The sequence below is a fragment of the Elephas maximus genome, chromosome 20, assembly GCF_024166365.1.
Source record: "Elephas maximus indicus isolate mEleMax1 chromosome 20, mEleMax1 primary haplotype, whole genome shotgun sequence".
Taxonomy (NCBI): domain Eukaryota; kingdom Metazoa; phylum Chordata; class Mammalia; order Proboscidea; family Elephantidae; genus Elephas; species Elephas maximus.
The window spans coordinates 9,944,611-9,966,888 of record NC_064838.1 but is presented as its reverse complement, the minus strand read 5'-3'; the positions used below and the strand labels follow the sequence as shown (position 1 = coordinate 9,966,888).

Below are 22,278 nucleotides of genomic sequence, written 5' to 3'. Positions count from 1 at the left end.
AAAAAGAAAAAAAAAAAAAGTAAGAAAGACAACGAAAAAAAAAAAAAAAAACCCGAGACATAAGGTTGGGAGAGAGAAAATTTCGGTTCACGTAGAGGCTTAATTTGAGAGGTTCAGGATTAGAGGTTTACTCACCAGTAGGGAGGGACGCAAGACAAGTCGAGTCCTGGCAGCTGCTCGTCCGTCCAACAGGGTTTCGCAGACCTCCTCTCCAACCCAGGACACTTAGTGTCCCTTCGTGGTCACTGCGACTGTTACTGGGGTCTTGGGATCCCCAAGTGAGGGTTCTTGCCTTCTGCTGACAAAGAATCAATTAGAAGAGGCAAAGTGACCACACCAACTAAAGCTTATTAGAGAAAAAGAGAAAGGGCTCACGAGAGAGAGAGAGGGGTTTTCGCCTACGACAGCCTCCAGTCTCTGAAAAAAGCATTTCCTAGGGCTCATAAAGGTTTTTAGGCGGGAAAAAGGGATTATCTTAATTCATAAAATGGGTGAGGATTTCCAAGAAAGAGGAAAGGTTATGAAAATCAAATGTGCTTGCAGCAGGAATTCAAGATGGATCCTCCGACAAAGTCTGTCTGAACAAAGATGGAGTCTGTCACGAAGGCTGCTGGGGTTTCCAACGGTGACTTATTCTGGTACATTGCTCATGCATGATGTCTCTGGATCCTGGTTCGAGTCCTTGTGAGGGATTCCTGCTCTCGATTGCCCCTTGAGGAAGGTCATTCATAGGTTACGTTGATCTTTACCGCGCACACTCTGCACCTGCTGGGGGACTTGAAAAACAACTCAGGAGGGTTATCAGCAGTTTATAGCTGGTCAAGCATGTAGGTCTTGAAATATGACCTCTTATCTCGCCTAAGCACCTGGCTTGTTAATTGCAAGCAGTTCTCTGGTGCCAGCAACAAGAGTTATATGGTGGTCTGCACGTAGGCTTAGATTCCAAGAATACTGAGTCAGCGGCTGCTTGTTTCAGCCAGCCTGATTCCCTGACTGTCTCAGTTCAATCAATTTCAGACTGCAGAAGCTGATAAAAATCTTCAATTTCTTCATCTTTGGCCTTAGTCATTGGTGCATAAATTTGAGTAATAGTCGTATTCACTGGTCTTCCTTGTAGGGGTATGGATATTATCCTATCACTGACAGTGTTGTACTTCAGGATAGATCTTGAAATGTTCTTTTTGACAATGAATGCAACACTATTCCTCTTCAAGTTGTCATTCCCGGCATAATAGACTATGATTGTCTGATGCAAAATGGCCAATACCAGTCCATTTGAGCTCACGAATGCCTAGACTATCGACGTTTATGAATTCCATTTTATTTTTGATGATTACCAATTTTCCTTCATACATTTCAGGTTCCGATTATTAATGGATGTTTACAACTCAATATCATCAGTCAGAGCAAGGCCAGGGGCCGACTGTGGAACAGACTATCAATTGCTCATATGCAAGTTCAAGCTGAAATTGAAGAAAATCAGAGCAAGTCCACGAGAACCAAAGTACAACCTTGAGTATATCTCACCTGAATTTAGATACCATCTCAAGAATAGATTTGACGTGTTAAGCACTGATGACTGAAGAAGACCTGACAAGCTGTGGAATGACACCAAGGACATCATACATGAAGAAAGCAAGAGGTCATTGAAAAGACAGGAAAGAAAGAAAAGACCAAGAAGGGTGTCAGAGGAGACCCTGAAGCTTGCTCTCAAACGTCGAGCACCTAAAGCACAAGGAAGAAATGATGAAGTAATAGAACTGAACAGATTTCAAAGGGTGGCTCAAGAAGACAAAGTATTATAATGACATATGCAAAGAGCTGGAGATGGAAAACCAAAAGGGAAGAACACGCTCAGCATTTCTCAAGCTGAAAGAACTGAAGAAAAAATTCAAGCCTCGAGTTGCGATAGTGAAGGATTCTATGGGGAAAATATTAAATGACAAAGGAACCATCAAAAGAAGATGGAAGGAATACACAGAGTCATTATACCAAAAAGAATTAGTCAATGCTCAACCATTTCAAGAGGTGGTATATGATCAGGAACTGATGGTACTGAAGAAAGAAGTCCAAACTGCACTGAAGGCACTGGTGAAAAACAAGTCTCCAGAAATTGACAGAATATCAATTGAGGTGTTTCAACAAACGGATGCAGCACTGGAAGTGCTCACTCATCTATGCCAAGAAATTTGGAAGACAGCTACCTGGCCAACTGACTGGAAGAGATCCATATTTATGCCTATTCCCAAGAAAGGTGATCCAACTGAATGTGGAAATTATCAAACAATACCATTAATATCACACACAAGCAAAACTTTGCTGAATATCATCCAAAACTGGCTGCAGCAGTATATGGACAGGGAACTGCCAGAAATTCAGGTCAGATTCAGAAGAGGACATGGAAACAGGGATATCATTACTGATGTCAGATGGATCCTGGCTGAAAAGCAGAGAATACCAGAAGGATGTTTACCTGTGTTTTATTGACTACGCAAAGGCATTTGATTGTATGGATCATAACAAATTATGGATAACATTGCAAAAAATGGGAATTCCAGAACACTTCATGTTTGGTAAAGTACAGGGTCTGCAGAAAAGAAGATGACCCTCAACGAGATGGATGGACACAGCGGCTGCAACAATAGGCTGAAGCATAACAATGATTGTAAGATGGCACAGGACCAGGCAGTGTTTTGTTCTGTGGTACACAGGGTCGCTATGAGTCGAAACCGACTTGACGGCACCCAATAACAACAGGGTGTTTTCACGATAACATAGTCCAAACTGAACTGATTCACAGCATCCCCAAACCTGTATTTCCCCCAGGGATGGCATCATTTTGCTCAGGTCAAAAACATTGAGGTAATTCTTGACTGATGTCTCTTTCTTTCTCACGGTCTACATCGAAAACATCAGCAAAACATTAAAAATATAGGCACTATCTTACACTTCTCATCTTCTCCACTGCTACCACCCATCTAAGCCACCACAACCACTCATGTTTTCTACAGGAATTGCTTCCTAAGTGGATTCCACTCATGCCCCTGTCAACCTGTTCTCTACACAGCAGCCAGAAGTACCCTTCTAAAATGTGAGTCAGATAGTGTCATTGCCCAGGATAAAACTCTTCAATGACTTCTGATCACTTTTTAGGTCCAAAAACTATGGTGTCCATGTTCTGACCTGACCTAGCCCCTGAGCCCTTGATGAGCTCAATTCCCACCACCCTTCCTTTTACTGGCTGGGCTCAGCCTTGCTGGGTCCCTGATGTGCTTGGAACATGCCAGACACCTCCCACTCGAGGGCCTTTATACTCGTTGCTTTCTCTCCTTAGAAAGTCCTTCCCCAGATATTTATATCTTCCTGTTTGCGTTTAGAGCTCTGCTCTAATGCCACCTCTGCAGTGATGCCTCTCCTTACCACCTTACCTAGAATAGCAATTCTCATTGCACTTGTTACCATCTGACATTGACTTATATACCTATCTTTTTATTTGTTATTCTCTGAATGCTTCCTTATCTTTTTCTCTGTTGTACTCCACTACTTAGAACCTAGAATAGGATCTGGAAGTATCAGTCCAATGAATACATTTTTGAAAGTATTTTATGTTTTCATCTTCGAAATCTGAGTGAAGAGACTGTGTTATAAATGGTGTGACCTTGATGATAAAATGGATGATAAGATAATTTCATTTTAAAGAACACCATCCAAATACAGAATCACATGGGCAGTGTCTGGAAAGAGAGGATCAAGTGAGACAGCAGAGTTCAAGTGACTGGGCAGTGAGAGGGGAAAGTCAGCTTGGAGAATGGACCTTAAAATGATGAACAGAGTTTTTAATTCTACAAGAACTGTGGTGCGATGGATTGTTTTTATATGGACTTTCTCGACATAGTCCTGTAACTCCCACCAAATGACTGGGTGGGACTATGCACATGAAGCACTAGTGGCCCACCAGGGGTTTGGTTATCTTGTTAATAATGCAAATAAGGTGCATGACACCCCTGTAGAGGTAGAACCATGGAAATAAGGTGTATGTAACCGTAACAAGGGTCTTGGTCAGATTTGCCATCGCACTAGGCTTAAAATGAGGCATCCCACCCAGACGCAGATGGGGGGACTTCACCACTACCAAGAAAGAAGAGCTAGGAGTGGAGTGCATCCTTTGGACAGGGGATTCCTGTGCTGAGAACCTCCTAGACTCTGGACAGAGAGAGAGATGTAACACTAAAGACAGTGAGAAGCAGCTGCAGAGAAATGCCAGCAGTAGAAGCAGCAGAACGGGAGATGGTACAGTGGGCTTTTTGGCCCATGAAGCAAGAAAGTTGAGTGCCTTTGGGCAGGAGGCTTGCTGGTGGAGTGGGGTATCTCTGGGCACTTGGCAGAGCTAGGCTCACTGACCCATGGAGCGAGAGAGCTGAGCGGCTTCTGATAGGAGGCTTGCTGGCAGACTGGGGTGCCTCTGGGCACTAGTTGGTGGAGGTAGGTTTGGTGACCCATGGAGCTAGAGAGCTGAGTGCCTTCGGGCTGAGGCTTACTGGTGGAGTAGGGTACCTCTGGGCACTTACCGGTGAAACTAATGAGATTTGTAACACTTGCCCAAGCAGGCAGAGGCTGTGCTAGTCCAAAGGGACAAGGGGCCAGTGGCTGAGAGACTGAGGGCCAGAGAGAGGCCTGCCTGCAGGAACGACTTGATAAGAGGCTGTCGTGATCCAAGAACTGTATCCTGAATTATAACCTGCTACTGCCTTAAGCAACCCCATAACTCTGAGTATCATCTGTGAATTCTTTGTGGCTGCTGCAACCAATTGTCAAACCTAGCAGAGGAGTAGACAGCTGATGTCAGAATTGCTAGAACGGTTTGAGAGAGGAGGTATGTCTGACCTCTGTCTCATAGCAATCAGCCTTTGGCTGTTGATGGTGATGGTGATTCTCTCTCACCCTCGTGAAGTCAGAGGAGCTTAGATGCTGCTGCCAAGCCATTTTTACTGTTGGTGTCAGAAGTGGAATTCTTTGCAATGACTCCAGATTCATGAAAGTATGTGACTTTGTAAGAGAAAGAATGAAGGGTTGTGGGAAGTGAAACTTTTGATTTTTAGATGGTTACTTTTGTTATTTTTACTTGTAATGTTTGAAATGAAAGTAAGAGATGTTATGCTGCAGCTGAGTAGAGAAACCTGCATCTGGAGTTGCTTGGGGAAAAAGTCAGGTGGGTTAAACAACATGATTGATAGGGGGCCAGGGTCGTTTGGTTTCACCCAGCCAGAGGCCTAAGGCCACATGAATGGGAAGATAGTCAAGGCGTGGAGAAGGGAAGACGAAACGGGAGTATTTTTTCTGGCTGGCATGTGTTTCTTTGAATGTACTGTGGATATTGAATGTTTCCCCTATCTAGTGTTGCAAAACAGATCTAAATGTATGATGGATATGAATATTGGGTATTATAGATAACAGAGTGTGTAACTGTGCCTTCAGCCAATACTTGATTGGATATGCTAAAAAGGGAAATAGAATTTGCCAGAAGAAACAGGCTGTTTGAATGTAGTAGCCCTGTGTATACCTGAGACCCACTGGAACCCTTCAAGAGTCAGGAAATTTGCATTTGAAAACACATGCAGAACTACCTAGAACTGCTGAGAGGACAGGATATTTGCATTTGAAAGAATCTGCAGGAAAAAAAGTGACTCTTGCTTTTTGGATTTCAAGTAAGTGGTTAGATGCATTGAGGCAGGAAAAGTCAGTGCCCATCAGACAGAATCCTCTTCCAGGACTGGAAGTTAAAGGGAACCGGTGAATAGGCAGCTTGGTATGCTTGCCTGTGGGACCACCTGGGTCCACTCATGAGTGGAAGTGAGGGAAGTGCAGCAATGAAGAGATGGGCTGAGTTTGGACATGTTCCATTGGTACCCATTGACCTTGCCTGTGGGGACAAGGGATGAGAGAGAGAGAAGGGGCTGGCTGGCCTGAAATGCAGGGAGTTGTGTGGACTCCTGAGCCTACAAGTGGTACCTGTTGACCTAGCTTGGATGGTTAGGGATGAGCTGACCAGAACCTGACTGAATGAAGAGAAAGATGTTTGACATCATAAGCTGGTGTAGATTGCTGCAATTTGGTAGCTTGCTCTGGACTGGACTTTTTTTTTTTTTTTTTAACTTTTATTGAGCTTCAAGTGAACGTTTACAAATCAAGTCAGACTGTCACATATAAGTTTATATACACCTTACTCCATACTCCCACTTGCTCTCCCCCTAATGAGTCAGCCCTTCCAGTCTCTCCTTCCGTGACAATTTTGCCAGCTTCCAACTCTCTCTATCCTCCCATCCCCCCTCCAGACAGGAGATGCCAACACAGTCTGAAGTGTCCACCTGATACAAATAGCTCACTCTTCATCAGCATCTCTCTCCCACCCACTGTCCAGTCTGGACTGGACTTTGCTTATAGATGCAGATGCTCAAAGTTCCAACCAGAACAGAAAATTCTTCAAATCAAGGAAAATGCTTGTCTCCTCAGAGTACTGGTTTGATAGGGACAGGAAATTTAATATTGGCTATCTAAAACAATGGGTATAAAGGCATGAAGTGGCTGGTTTATATTCTTTTGTGATTGTGCTTACACTCAAAATGAAGGAGACAAGGGAGGATCCGTACTGAATAGTTTCCTCTTTTCCTGTTGGGTCTGGGGAAGAGAGGGTGGAGTAAGATGCTGATACAGTTATGTGATTCAGGTGTGAGTAAAGATTGTTAACAGAGTTAATTGTGATTGTAAAAACTGTAATTGTAGAAGCTGTATCTGTGAAAGAGTGGACTAAGTGGGAGGCACTGACGGACTGGAGTCCAGTGGTCAAACCTGAAGTCCCTTAAAGGTTTTGCAATGCTGATACTTCATGAGGCTCAGAGCAAGGGAATAATCTCTTTTCAGTTAAATTTTATCAGAGGGCAGAAAAGGTGAAGATGAAATTACTTTTGGAGAGCCTGATCAGATCAGATGGATACCATTCAGCAGACCTGAATGGCTGGTACCTAAATAACCTCACCTTGAGGACTCTTTGCCCTACTGAAGGACTAATTGTTAATAACTGCTTTGGACCTGTAAAATGATTGGGAGGGGAAAGCAATTCTCCAAGTATGACAGAACCATGGCTAGAAAAGCCAGGGGGTGGCCTGCAGTGTGTGGAAAGAGGGGATCAAGTGAGACAGCAGAGTTCAAGGGAGTGGGCAGTGAGAGGGGAAAGTCAGTTTGGAGAATGGGCCTTAAAATAACAAACTGAGTTTTTAATTCTACAGGCACTGTGTTGCAGTGGATTGCTTTTATATGGCTTTTTTCACCATGATCTTGTAACTCCCACCAAATGACTAGGTGGGACTATGCAAACGAGGTGCTTGTGGCCCACCAAGGGAATTGGATACCTTGTAGTGGTGGGACCAAGCAAATGAGGTATATATAACCCTAATGAGGGGATTGGTCAGTGTTGCCATCCTGTTAGGCTTAAAATGCTCCATCCCAGAGGCAGACAGCGGGGACTTCACTACCACCAAAAAAGACCTAGGATTGGATCTTGTCCTTTGGACCTGGGATCCCTGTGCTGAGTACCTCCTAGACTCAGGAGACAGGAGCTAGAGGGCTGAGTGCCTCTGGGCTGAAGCTTACTGGTGGAGGGGCACCTGTGGTGGAGCTAAAGAGCTTTGTAAGACTTGCCTGCACCATCCTCATAATCGCTGTGATGCTGGAGCCCATTGTTGCAGCCACTGCTTCAATCCATCTCATTGAAGGTCTTCCTCTTTTTTGCTGACCCTCTACTTTATCACAGATGATGTCCTTCTCCAGAGACTGTTCCCTCCTGATAACATGTCCGAAGTACATGAGATGAAGTCTCATCATCCTTGCATCTAGGGAGCATTCTGGCTATACTTCTTTCAAGACAGATGTTTGTTCTTTTGGCAGTCCATGATATATGCAATATTCTTCACCAACAACACAACTCAAAGGCATCAATTATTCTTCAGTCTTCCTTATTCGTTGTACAGCTTTCACAAGTATATGAGGCTATTGAAAACACCATGGCCTGGGTCAAGTGCACCTTAGTCCCCAAAGTGACGTCTTTGCTTTTTAACAATTTATAGAGGTCTTTTGCAGCCGATTTGCCCAATGCAATGCATCTTTTGATTTCTTGACTGCTGCTTCCATGGGTGTTGATTGTGAATCCAAGTAAAATGAAATCCTTTGTATCAGTACATTCCAGAATACAGATGTGATTTTTTAAAATTGTACTTTAGATGAAGGCTTACAGAACAAATTAGTTTCTCATTAAACAATACACATATTTGGTGACATTGGTTGCCAACCCTATGATGCGTGAACACTCTCCCCTTCTTGACTTTGGGCTCCCCATTACCAGCTTTCCTGTCACCTCCTGCCTTCTTGTCCTTGCTCCTGGCTGGTGTGACCATTTAATCTCATTTTGTTTTATGGACCTGTCTAATCTTTGGCTGAAGGGTGAACCTCAGGAGTGACTTCAGTGCTGAGTTAAAAGGGTGTCCAGGGGCCATACTCTCTGGGTTTCTCCAGTCTCCGTCAGAACAGAAAGTCTGGTCTTTTTTTGTGAGTTTGAAATGGTTGAACGTTGACCAATTCTTTTTGGTACAGTAACTCTGTATATTCTTTCCATCTTCTTTTGATGCTTCCTGTGTCATTCAATACTTTGCCCATAGAATCCTGTAAAATTGCAACTTGAGGCTTGAATTTTTTCTTTAGTTCTTTCAGCTTGAGAAATGCCAAGCATGTTCTTCCCTCTTGGTTTTCTAACTCCAGGTCTTTGCACATTTCATTATAATACTTAACTTTGTCTTCTCGAGCCACCCTTTGAAATCTTCTGTTCAGCTCTTTTACTTCATCATTTCTTCTATTTGCCTTAGCTACTTTACATTCAAGACTAAGTTTCAGAGTTCTCTTCTGATAGTAACCTAAGAAAAAAGGAGCCCTTGTGGCGCAGTGGTAAAGCATTCAGCTGCTAACTGAGAGGTTGGCGGTTTGAACCCCCCGGTGGCTATGCAGAAGAAAGGTGTTGCAGTCTGCTTCCACGAAGATCACAGCCTTGGAAGCCCTGTGGAACAATTCTACTCTATCGTATAGGATCACTAGAGGGTCTCTATGAGTTGGAATTGACTCGATGGCACACCACAACAACAATCTAAGAAAAGAATTCAAGTTCCTCAACTTCATAGAGAAATGAACAGCAAATATCATACTTAAAGGTGAAAGAACAGGGCTGTTTTTCTTAAAGTCAGGAGTAAGACAAGGATGCTGGGTGTATTAGTTTCCTAAGGCTGCTGCAACAAATTATCACAAATCGCGTGGCTTAAAACAGCAGAAATTTATTCTCTTATAGTCCTGGAGACTACAGTTCTGAATTCAGGGTATTATCAGGATCATGCTATCTCCAAAGTCTCTAGGGGAAGATCCTTTTTCATCTCATCTAGCTTCTGGTGGTTCCAGGAGTTTTTTGCTGTGTGGTGGCATAACTCCAACTTCTGTCTCCGTCTTCATATGGCCATCTTCCCTCTGTCTCTGTGTCTCTTTGTTTCTTATAAGTACTAGTCATGTTGGATTAAGACCTTCACTCCAGTATGACCTCATCTTAACTAATTAAATCTGCAAAGATGCTATTTCCAAATAAGGCCACATTCATAGGTTCCAAGGGTTAGGACTCAAACATAACTTTTATGGGGACACAATTCAACCCAGAACACTGGGTATCACTACTCCTAGTCAATATTTTACTGTAGACCCAGCCAATGTGATTTACAGATGATATGATAGGTTAAGTGCTGTGGCTGCTAACCAAAGGGTCGGTAGTTCAAATCCGCAAGGTGCTCCTTGGAAACTCTATGGGGCAGTTCTACTCTGTCCTATAGGGTGGCTATGAGTTGGAATTGACTTGATGGCACTGGGTTTGGTTTTTTGGTTTTGATAGGCTTCTATAATATCTCTGAGAATCAATAGAAAAATTCTCAGATTAAAAAAATGCAGTGGGATAGATAGCCAGTTACAAGTAAAACAAAAATTAATAGCAATGGTGATAATAATAAATTGGAAAATTTAATGGAAAAAATCATTTTATTCAATAGCACAAATACAAAAAATTAAAATACTTATGAATAAACATAACAATAAATGTATTATGTTTCCTATAAAGAAACTTTCTAAAACATACTCAAGAACATGAAGAATACCTGAATAAATGGAGATTTGCATTAGTTCCTTGACAGGAAGACTCATTATTACAAAGATGTTAATTCTTCCCAAATTGACCTGTAAATTTAATGCAATTTAAAATAAAATCCTAATAGATGTTTATTTGTATTTTTGAGTTGATTCCAAAGTTTTTTTGAAAGAGTAATGTGTGGATGATGACAAGGGGGAATTTGCCCTTGGAAATATTAAAATTTACTATAAATCTATAATAGTTAAAACTGGTATAGGAATAAATACAGAATGGAACAGAATAAATCTAGAAACTAGTCAGTTCATGATAAGAATTTAGCATTGGATAAATATTAAATTTCAAATTAATAGGGAAATGCAGGTGAAGTAAAGATTCAAACATTAAAAAAAAAAAAAAACACAAAAATACCAGGAGGAAATATCGGAGGAGGATTTTTGTAATTTTGGGGTGGAGAACTCCCCTATTCAAGATACCACCAGCCATAAAGAAAAGATTTTTAGATTTGGTTCCTGAAAAAAATTTAAGCTTCTGTTCAGTAGACTATACCATAAATAAAAAGATGGCCATCTAGAAGCAAATAATGATAAAAATACTAACAAGTGCCAACATCGATATAGAGTTTATTATATGCCAGGAACTGTGCTAAACATTTTATATGAATTATCTAATTACTCTTGATAGTATTATTGTGGTTGTCATCATTATTACTCCATTTTACAGATGGTGAAAGTGACGCTTAGAAAAGTCACAGATACATTCAAAGTGTTAACATCTCCCCAGTGGGCATTTAGTGTTTTGGGTTTTTCAGCACTCCCATTCCCTGATCCCATCATTCCCTGGACATGCGAACCAAGCCAGCCAATTCGTTTTTCTGCAGCATTTTTTGATTTGAAGCTAGAGGAGAATGGATCTTATCTATGTGTTTAGAAAGCTGGGAGGATGTGAATTTGTGGCTTCCTGTGGCCATCACTGTTTCTGGCTACGTGAAGAAAGTCTAACTCCAGAAGGATGAAATAAAGGCAAACAGAGACAAGTAGAGGTGAAAGATAAACAGAGAAAACATTTTGAAGTTATTGTTTGGGTTTCTGGATTCAGTTGGGCCTAAGTTCAGATCTACTCTTGAATTTCCAATTATGTAAGCCGATGGGGACCCTCTCTTCTTAAGCTAGTTTAGATGGGTTATGGGATCCTTAAAATCTCAAATATCCTTAGACTAATACAGTATCCACATTATATAAAAATGTCTCCTACTAATAGAGAGAGAGAGAGGAAAAAAAAAAAAGAAACAAGCAAATCAACAGTAAAATGGACAAAGCATGTGAGTAGAAACTCAGTGAAGTAAAACAAATGGGGCTCAATCCTGCAACTCCTGTTTGGGGGGCTCTACACCTCTCTGTGGTAGAGGATCCCTCCAGAGGTGTCCCTGCTGCTAAGAACCACCCAGGACATCAATAGTTACTGCTCAGCCACTACCTGGGAGTGCAGTCTTTTACTTGAGGTCACTTCTACTTTATTAGATTGACCTCTTATTTGATTCTCAGAAACAATCTTCCTTAAATTTGGAGTTAGAAAAGATGAGAAATCATTAATGGCATATTGTTTCAGAAATAGGAACGGACTGAGAAATGACCTCTCCCATCGCTTGGTTTCTGTGAGCACTGTATAGTGTGGGGGGCTCAACTGTGTGGGGGTGGTTGGTCATTAATCAGCTCCTTCTTGAAAATCTCCAACTGCCCTCCCACATGGCTTGCCACAGAGGTAATGAAGCTGACAGTTCTGAGAGGCACGATTTTTCTTTCTTCATGCACAGAACCAATTACAGAGTTTTATTTTATTCCATCTCTACAAATCAGGTGTGGAATGATGCTTCTTTGGTGTTGAAAGAAAAATCTCTGGATGTATAGCAGACAAAAATGTCCCCAAAGAGTAGTTGACACAGATTGGGGCTTCTGAAAATTCAGCATATTTATTGAGGACCTATTCTGTGCTGAGCATTGTAGAGGATTTAAAATGAGTAGAAACCATTATTCATGTTCTCAAAAAGCTTTCAATCTAGTCTGGGAGATAAGATAGAAAGATGGGTAGACAGATATGAAGTGAGTAGGGGAACTGTAAAGGTTAAGAAGTACCATTAAACATTCAGATAAGAGACATCAGTGGTGTATGTATTGTAGGAGAAGGCTTCCTGGAATATGTGGGACTTAAAAAAACAGTGGTTAGTGAATAAGACATTATCCTCAAAATAATAACGACTACCAATATGGAAACTCTACTATGTGCCAGGCACTACATATAGTATTGCTAATCCTCCAACAGCATCACAAGGTATGTATAGTATTGCTAACCTGTCTGACAACATCCCCTTTTACATATGAGGAAACTGGTCTCAGAGATGTTTAGCTTGACATGTCAATGGGTCCAGCCTATGCAGAGCCTGTGCAAACTAGAAATAAGTGGCTTTCCTGGGTTTGCACAGCCCATGGGTGTATGACTTAGCAAGCGTAAGTCTCCTTTGAATTAAGTAGTATTCTTCCTCCTGGTCAATGGAATTTTTACCAGAACACATAGCTTTGGTGGATCTGGGGCTGGCATTTTCACTCCACTTGCCCCCTCTCATGTGTGCCCTGGTGCAATGCACAACCTGCACAAATGTATGGAACATCCAGATAGGGCCCCCCGTGGTCAATTCCTCATCCTTCAGGTCTCAGCTCAAATGTCTTCTCCTTGGGGTCCTTCCTTTCTCACCACTTATCACGCCCCCTCCCAGCACTTTTCATTGTATCATCCTGTTTGTTGCTTTTCTAGAACTTACCAAAATCTGTCATTATCTCATATGTGTTTCTTGGTTGTCTTTTCCACTAAAATTTAGATCCTTGAAGGCAAGAACCTAATGAAGATGCCCAATGATACCCTGACATTTAAGGGCTGGCAGAGAACAAGAAACCAGCAAAGGATATTCTCAAAGTGTGGCCAGAGGCACAATAGGAATATCGAGAGACATGGTATTTTAGAAGCTAAGAGGACAGGTCGTACCAAGAAAGAGGGGTAGTCAACAGTATGATGTGCTATGGAGGAAACACGTAAAAAACTAGTGGTCACTGTATCGGGAAATCAGAAGGCCAGCAATGATGTTGGCAAAGTAATTTCAATGGTGTGATGGAAGCATAAGTCAGTATATAGTTATTTTTAGCAGAGAATATTAGGAGAAGAAATAAAGGAGGCAAATACAGACTATTGTTTTGTGTAGCTTGGCTGTATAGGTGAGTGGACAGTAGTTAGAGGGGACAGAGGAGATTTGGTTATTTTTTAGGATGGTAAAGACTTGAGCTTGTTTTTAGATTGAGAAGCAGCCAATTGTTTCAGCCAGAGATAGTTTGGTGACAAGATATAGAAAACCATACCAGAAAGCTTAAGCAGAGATTGTTTATTGAGAAATTCCAGTGGGAAGAACGCAACTGTATGAATTCTACCTGGGGCTCTTAGGAACTGTCTACATTTTTTTTTGCTTCTTAAGTCCAAATTCTTGTAAGAAAATCTACGTGGCTCAACCCATCCTATAGACTGTTACCCCAGACTCAGATGTTCATTTTTGATCCAAATAGTTAAAGTCAGGCCATTTAGGGTGTAGTTGGCTTCCTGGCTCACTCTTTTATCAGGAAGTGGCTTGGGACTGAAATTCGTAAAGGGGGTATGGGCAGGGAGCAGCAATGGTTGCTATTTAGGCCAACTACAAAGTTAGAGGGAACAGTCCCCAAGACTTCCTTCACTTCTGATACCAACTGCAAGTTCAAGAGGTTCTGAAACCACCCTTAGGTTCGATAATTTACTAGAAAGACTCACAGAACCCATTAAGTGGCTTATTACAGGGAAAAGATACCTGTAATGCACCTGTTAATGTGCCCTTGTTTGGAAATAGGGTTTTTCTTTTGTTATCGGTTAAGCTAAACAATGGGCTCAAACATAGCAATGGTGGTGAGGATGGTGCGGGACTATGCAGTGTTTCATTTTGTTGTACATACGGTCACTATGAGTCAGAACTGACTAGACTGCACCTAACAACAACAACAGCAAGTTAAACGAGGTCATACAGGAGTAAACCTAAAACTAAAGCCACTGTTGTCGAGTTGATTCAGACTCATAGCTACCCTATAGGACAGAGTAGAACAGCCCCATAGGATTTCCAAGTCTGTAAATCTTTAGAGAAGCAGGCTGCCACATCTATCTGTCTTCCATGGAGCACCTGGTGGGCTCAAAATGCTGACTTTTCAGATCGCAGCTGAGTGCTTTAACCACTGTGCCGCCAGGGCTCCTATACAGGAGTAAAGTGGATCCGAATCCTATTTCCTTCTGAGTGGTGTTTAATAATAGTCACACACACAGGGAAGGCAGCATGAAAGGACCCATCTACAAACCAAAGAATGCCAAAAAATGCCCAGGGCTACCAGAAACTGAGAGACAAGGAAGATCTTCTATAGCTAACAGAAAAAAGAGAGCATAGCGCTACCAGAGCCCTGAATTCAGACTTGTAGCTTCCAGAACTGTGAGGAAATAAATTTGTTATTTAAAGCCACCCACTTTTTGGTATTTTGTTAGGGCAGCCCTAGTCAAGGGAATCAGTGCATAGGGCCAAGTCCAGGAGAAGTATCAAATGTGGAGCTTCCATTATTCCCTCCCCCGAGTCAGGAAATGTTACTTCCCCAGAACAGAAAAGTGAAAATATGTACAAAGTATTGCCAGTCAGGGGAGCTCGCCTGAGCCACGGTGGTCAGAGTTTTTATTGGGGATCCATTATGTATGCATGATTGTCCTTGTGCTTGATCTCAGTTTTCAAGTCAACTGATAGAGAGGGTCAAGCTGAAGATAAAAGGAGAGTAAGGAGCTAATTGATGGAGCTTGGTTTGGGGTTTTTTTTGGTTTGAAAGTGAAGATATCAGAAGCGTATCTTGGACACTTTTTCCTTTAGGACAGGTGGGAGGAAGTTTAAGACAGTTGCAGATGTATATAATTATACACATATCTTTGTGGGACAAAGGGCTTGGTTTGGCCTTTTTCTCTGTTTTTCTGAGAATAACTCTTGGAATTTGCTAGCAATGGAGGAGTGTTTGCTATGTAAAATAGCCAGGCAATGATTGAACATATGCAAATTTAGTGGGAGCCTCAGAGACCACACCTGGCAAATAACTTCAAGGAAGGGAGAGGGCATGATGCAATCAATCATTCATATTCATCGATTTGATTGATCATGCATATGCAATGAAGCATCAATCATGACTATGTATTGGGGCCCCAGTGACTATTGTAAAGGACCTTAGACTTTGGGGAGCCCTGGTGGCGCAGTGGTTAAGTGTTTGGCTGCTAACCAAAAGGTTGGCAGTTCGAATCCTCCAGCTGCTCCTTGGAAATCCTATGGGGCAGCTCTACTCTGTCCTACAGGGCTGTTACGAGTCAGAATTGACTTGATGGTAACATGTTTGGTTTGGTTTGGTTCTAGACCTTGGAGCTTCCTGGGAGCTTTGGGGTTGTTGATGCCTAGAGGAGAACCACAAGTCCCTGGGGACATAAAGCTCTGTGTAGAGACCCCTCCCGGACCTTGCCCTTTTTGTGTTTGTATCCTATAATGAGAGTAAACTGCTGAATTAAAGATGGTTATTTTCCAGGAGTTAGTAAGTCACTGCAACAAATTATCAGATCTAAGGGAGTAGTGGGGCTGGTTTGTGTGAAGTGGGGGGAGTTATATGGACTGGCTAGCTTGTGACTGGCACCTGCTGACCTAGCCCTGGGTGAGAGAATGAGCTGTGTGGAGCAGCCTGGGTCTGGACTGACCAAGGAAGGGACAGTGATTATTTCCTTGGACTGGTTCGATAGCACAAATTGGTGTCAGTAGAAGTGGGATCCAATGCAACAACTCCTGACTCAGGGAAGCACAGAGTTTTGGAGAAGAAAAAGCAAACAGGCGGGGATTCTGTATGGTTAATTTGGTCTTTGATTTCTGGGTGGTTACTTTGGTTAATGTTAGCTATAATGAAACTAAGCGGTTTCTGTAAGCAATAAATGGTTTCACTATTGCCAACACTCTGCAAGTGTCTTTTGTGTGCAACTAAATTGGAGCAGATGAATGTAGCACCCATGGAGGGAATACTGCTACTGGTTGGGGTACTCATGCTAGTCTTGTGGCTGCTTGGGATTTTAGGAACACCTTTGAAGCAACCTGTGTGTGCAATGCAACCCACAATGCCCAATTCCAGTAAACGGAACAAAGTTTCCTTAGAAAACTGCTGTTCCAGGTGTGGGTCAGAACATTTTCAAAGACTACTTGGGACAGGTCTAAAGGGTATAGAACAAGTTTGAAAAGGCTCTCACTGGCTAAACATGGGATAATTTTAGCTTTAAAAAAAAAAAAGACTTGATTGAAAGAAATCAAATGAAGAAAAACCCCAGAGTTCATAATGATATTCCAGTTTTTTTTTTTTAATATTTACATTTTGCAGTTGCTAGGGAATTAATTCATTAATGTAATATAGAGAGAAAGAATCACAGCTAATATATGCCAAAGGAAAGAGAACATTAGAATGTTACTGTCTCAGTTATATAGTACTGCTGAACAAAAGTACCCCAATTGGGTGGTTCTGAAGAACAGAATTTATTTTCTCACGGTTTAGGAGGCTAGAGGTCTGAATTCAGGGGATGGCTCCAGGGGGAAGTCCTTCCTAGTTAGTAGCTCCATGAGTTCCTTGGTGCTCTTTGGTGTTCCTTGGTTGGCATCTGTGTTCCCCCTCTGTATATCTCTGTGACTATTCTGCTGTTTTTATAACTCGGAAGTGGTTAGGTTTAGGATCTACCCTAGTCTGGTATGACCTCATTAACATGACAAAAGAAAATCCCTATTTCCAAACAGAGTAATATTTACAGGTACAGGGGTTAGGATTTCAACATATATTTTACAGGGACACAATTGAATCCATAATATTTCACCTTTTGGCCCCCAAAATTCATGTCCTTCCCATATTCACCCTACCACATCATCCCCAAAAGTCTTGATTCATTCCAACATCAACACTAAATCCAAAATCTCATCTTCCGAATTATCTAAATCAAGTGTGGGTGAGACTCTGTTCGTGTTCCATCCTAGGGCAAAATTCCTTTCTCTCTGTAGACCTGTGAAACCTAGAATAAAAGTTATCTGCTCCCAAAGTACAATGGAGAATCAGGCATAAAGTAGACATTGCCATTCCAAATGAGAGAAGTCGGAGGGAAAGAGCCATACCAAGCAAGTACAAACTCATCAGAGCCAATTGCCTTAGCTCTCAAGGCTTGAAAATAATCCTGTTTTCCAGGCATATCTGGACACTGGTCACATCCTCTGGATGGAGGTTCCTCAGCCCTGGTGTCAGCCCATACTTCTGGCCCAATGACAGAGCAGCCCCAGTCCCTCAAATTTGGGTGGTAGCCCTATTCTCTTGGCTCACCCGAGCACCTCTGGAGCTAAGTTGGAACAAGGGTGACCCCACTCTTTGAAGCCCAAGCAGTAGCCCCACCCTTTGAAAATGAGGTAGTGGCAGCCTGGCCTTCCCATGTTCCTTCCAACAGTTCTGCTGATCTCTGAACTTTTCCCAGAATGGTTCCTTTCTTTGTGAACAGATGTTCACAATCAAGTAGCTCCACTGGCCTGTTTACTGCCTGTAGAATTATAGGAGGCTGCAGTGCAATGGGTTTCTATTTTATATGGCCTTTCTGGCCTTGGGTTTATAATTTTGCTAAAAATAATTGATTGGGCTGCAGCCTACCTTGTGATTGGTCTATTTTATGCATCTTTCAGGGATTGGTCAGTTTATTACGCAAGTAAGGTACATAAAACCACCTAATAAGGATTATGTGATCTTGTGGGGATTGGTCGGTTTGTGGCCTGGCTGGGAGGCCATGCTTTGAAACTGAATATAAGGGCCAATTCCACAGAGGCTGAGGGCGACCTCACTACCACCAAGAAGAGCCTAGAGCAGAGTGTGTCCTTTCAACCTGGGATCCCTGTGCTGAGAGCCTCCTAGACCCAGAAGAGAGAGCTATAACACTGAAGATGGTGCAAGATGGTGAGAAACAGCAGCAGACATGGCAGAGCCCGATAGGAGAGAAGCGGCAGCAGCAGTACCAGTGGTGGGAACCAGGAGGCTGGCTCGAGGTGGCACAGTGGGCTTGCTGACCTACAGAGAGAGAGTTGAGTGCCTTCAGGCAGGAGGTTTGCCAGCAGACCTAAAGCACTGAAACACTTGCTGAGCAGGAATGAGGCTGAAAGGGTCTGGGTGGCAGAGGCTGTCAGATGGCCTGGATAAGGAAAGGGCCTGCCTGCAGGCATGGCCTAGAAGAAGCTGAGAGCTGCCTTGGTTGGAGCTGTACTGATGTAAAAACTGTATCCTGTCTTCTGAGTTGTACCCTGTTACTTCCAAGGAGATCCTGATCCTGAGTTGTAGCCCGTTACTTCCCTAATAAACCATATAATTGTAAGAATGGTCTGTAAGAATGGCCATTGCAACAAATTGTCAAGTTCAGCAGAAAAGTAAAGAGTGCTGTGGGTGGAGGGGCAGATAATTGGTGGCAGAAATGGTGAAAAAGTTGAAGGTATGTCTAACTTCTACCTCACAGGAACCAGCTTTGTGCTGACCCTGATTCTCATCCCTCCTCTTGAAGTTAGACGAGTTCAGATGCTACATTACAGAGACAGGTCAGCTTTCCTTCATTTTTTCCTGTTTCTGTCTTTCAGTCTAAGCTGACGGGGTTTCTGCTGAGGTCGTTGATTAGGTCCATCAGTCACAGGCCTAATCTCTTTAGCAAAAGCTTATGCAGCCACACCCTTGGTGTCAGTTCCAGGACACACTGTCCAATTACATGTTCATCATTTCCTTTTAAAGCCTCACCAGAAGCACATTTAATGTCCACATTTCTAGCAACATTCTGTTCAGTATGTTTCTCTGTGGAATTCCTCATTTCTTTCTGAGCCCGCATTGCAGCTGCCCTTAATGTCCATAATTTTACCAACTATCTTGTCAATGCAATCTAGGCTCTTACTGTCAAGTGCATATCAATTCCTCCACATCTATCCATTACCAAATTCTGAGCCCCTTTAGCATTTTAGGTATTTGTTAGAGCAGCACCCCCACTCTCTGGCACCAAATTCTGTCTTAGTTACCTAGTGTTCCCATAACAGAAATATCACAAGTGGGTGACTTTATCAAGAACAGGAATTTATTTCTTCACTGTTCTGGAGACTAAAAGTGCAAATTCAGGGCATGGCTTTAGGGAAAGGTCCTTCATTGTCTGTAGCCCTGTGAGTTTCTTGGCATTCCTTGGTGTCTGTCTTCCTCTTCTGTGTCAGTAATTTAATATTAAATTTCTTTAATATTAAAAAAGAAAACCCCTCTTTTCAAACAGGGTCATATTTACAAGTATCCATTGCCATTGAGTTGATTCCAACTCATAGCGACCCTATAGGACAGAGTGAAACTGCCCCATAGGGTTTCCAAGGCTGTAAATCTTTGCAGAAGCAGACTGCCATGTCTTTCTCCTGCAGAGCAGCTCGAACTGCCGACTTTTCGGTTAGCAGATGAGTGCTTAACTACTTCACCATCAGGGCTCTTTTTTTTTTTTTTTTTTTTTTACAAGTACAGGGGCTAGGATTAACATGTATTTTGGGAGAACACAATTCAATCCATAATAATCACCGTTTAGTAACCACTAATGAAACAATCACTCTAGGTAATGATCTTCAACGTCTGCTAAAAGTATTCAGTGAGACGATGAAGGGGAATTTTACAACGGATGATTTTACAATGACACCATTACTAAAACTGGACAGTCAGACATTAGACATGCCTCTTCATTTGAAGCAAAAGAAAGTTCATGGCACCATCCATAACTTACTCTTGGAACACAAGCCTAATTCTCATCAAGCTTCTAAATTTTACTACCAGTTAACAGAAAATATGAGGGTTAGAGGAACACATAAAAGGATACCATGAGGATATAATCTGCCAAATTTAGAACGTAAAATTCTACAGAACAAATGACCACCTAGTCAGACATAGCTAAAAGCAGTGTGTGCACCTTGATTAGGTCCTGATGCAAACAAACCAAAAAGACATTTTTGAGGCATTGTGGAAATGTGAACATACCTAGATGTTGACTGTGATTAGGGAATTAATATTAACATTGTGGAGTATAATATAATGGTGCTGTGGTAATGTTTTTTTTAAATGCCTTTAACTACATTAGAATTACACACAAAAGTAGTTATAAGTGAAATATGTCTGGGATTTGCTTTAGAATTCTCCTGTAAAGGTGGACGGAGTGGGGAGGGGGGGTGACCAAGTACCGAAGGGGGATAGATAAAAAAAGAATAGCAGAAAGTAGAGAGCTGGATGGTGGTTATATTGGGGCTCAGTTTAGTATTCTACTTTTCTGACTTTTGAGAATTTCTGTTTTATGTATATAAAAAAAAACCCAGTGCTGTCTTATATATATATATATGCATATATATATTTGTATATATATAATCTAGCTCTCATTTTTCTCTATGAAGAATTCCCTGCTACAGAACAGGGTTATACACTTCACTATCTCAGAGCATCCCTGTAGATGAAGTAGCCCAAGACTCTGCAGTTTTCCAAAATAAAGAAAAGCCACCTACTCCTACTCAGAAAACATAAAAAGAGTCTTTGTGGAGACTGGGACACCGAGGGTTAATAGCCTGTCCCTGGCAGTCAGCACGCCACAGCTGCCAGCAATTAGGCTAGATGGCAGTCCCCTTAGGAAACTCCTGCTGCCTGATTAGGACTAATTGCTAGCCAGCATCTAAGTCCCTAGCAGAAATGGAAATCCATTAGGGAAATACTGGGTAGTGAGAGACTGCTGGCAAGCGTGCAGATGCCTGGGTGTGCAGGCATAGGAATGAGTTCCCCTGCAGGGCTGAGTGCTCCAAACGCACCCCGCCCCACCAGCGTTACTGGAAAACCACACTGGAGAATAATCTTTTGGTTTCTTTTTGACCCCAAAAGAGAGGACTCTTTCCCTTCTAATTTTGGTCTGTAACAGAAAAATAGCTTGTTTCTGCCAAGACTGACATGACAATTGTTTCTTAGAGATACAAAGCATCACAAGACTTTGGCAGAGGGCAAGATTAATGCAGACTGAGAAGGTGTGGAAAGGCTTCTTGCAGATGTGGGATTTTAGATGAGCCTTCGAGTTTAGACAGTTATTCTGTATGAAGTAGACTCAGTTCAGAGACTCACTGGCAGTCACTGAAAAAACTTACTTCACATCCTTGCCAGCTAGAAGTTTGTGATTGGACATTAGACAGGACTGAACTTTTCATGGGAACTATCTCAGACAACAATATGCTAGGTTCTGTGAATACAAAGATGAGTAAGATCTTGTTCTTGCCCTAAAGGAATCACAAAGTCTGTAAGAGTTCAAAAAACAAAGAGCACATTGCCAGACCTGTTGCTGTTGAGGCGATTCTTACTCATAGTGACTGTCTTAGGTTGGGTTCTCTAAAGAAGCAAAATCAGTATAGCGTATAAATACGTATATAGAGAGATTTATATTAAGGAAATAGCTCACGCGGTTATAGATGCTGGAACATCCCAATTCCGTGGGTCAGGATAGAGGCTTCTCCTGATTCACATAGCTACAGAGGCTGGCGAACCCAAGATCGGCAAGTCAGACGGCAGAGCTCTGGATCACAGGTTGTGAAAACCAGGGAATCCCAAGATCGACAGGAAGGTGACAGGTAAGCTGCTAGCTCAAGTCCCAAGAACCAGAGGTCACATGAACAGGAGACAGCTGTAGGATCCAGTGTGAGCAAAAGCCCACTAGCCTTGCCAGAAAGTCCACATATATCGGATATAGGCCACACCCCCAAGGAAACTCTCTTTCAACTGAGGTGATCACATGGTATCAGATCTCATCATGGAGGTGATCACATTATTATACGACTGCCAAACTACATCATAACTGCCAAAGCACTGAGAATCATGGCTCAGCCAAACTGACACACAATCTTAATGATC

General features: G+C 42.2%; 1 long non-coding RNA gene across 1 annotated transcript in view; it reads right to left on the bottom strand.

The window, feature by feature from the left end:
* Positions 1-22,278, bottom strand: part of LOC126064350 (uncharacterized) — a 94,493-nt gene that overhangs the window by 9,118 nt on the left and 63,097 nt on the right. Inside the window, exon 2 of the long non-coding RNA XR_007514487.1 lies at positions 136-298. This is a non-coding gene — a long non-coding RNA (uncharacterized LOC126064350). The remainder of the gene's footprint in view (positions 1-135; positions 299-22,278) is intronic.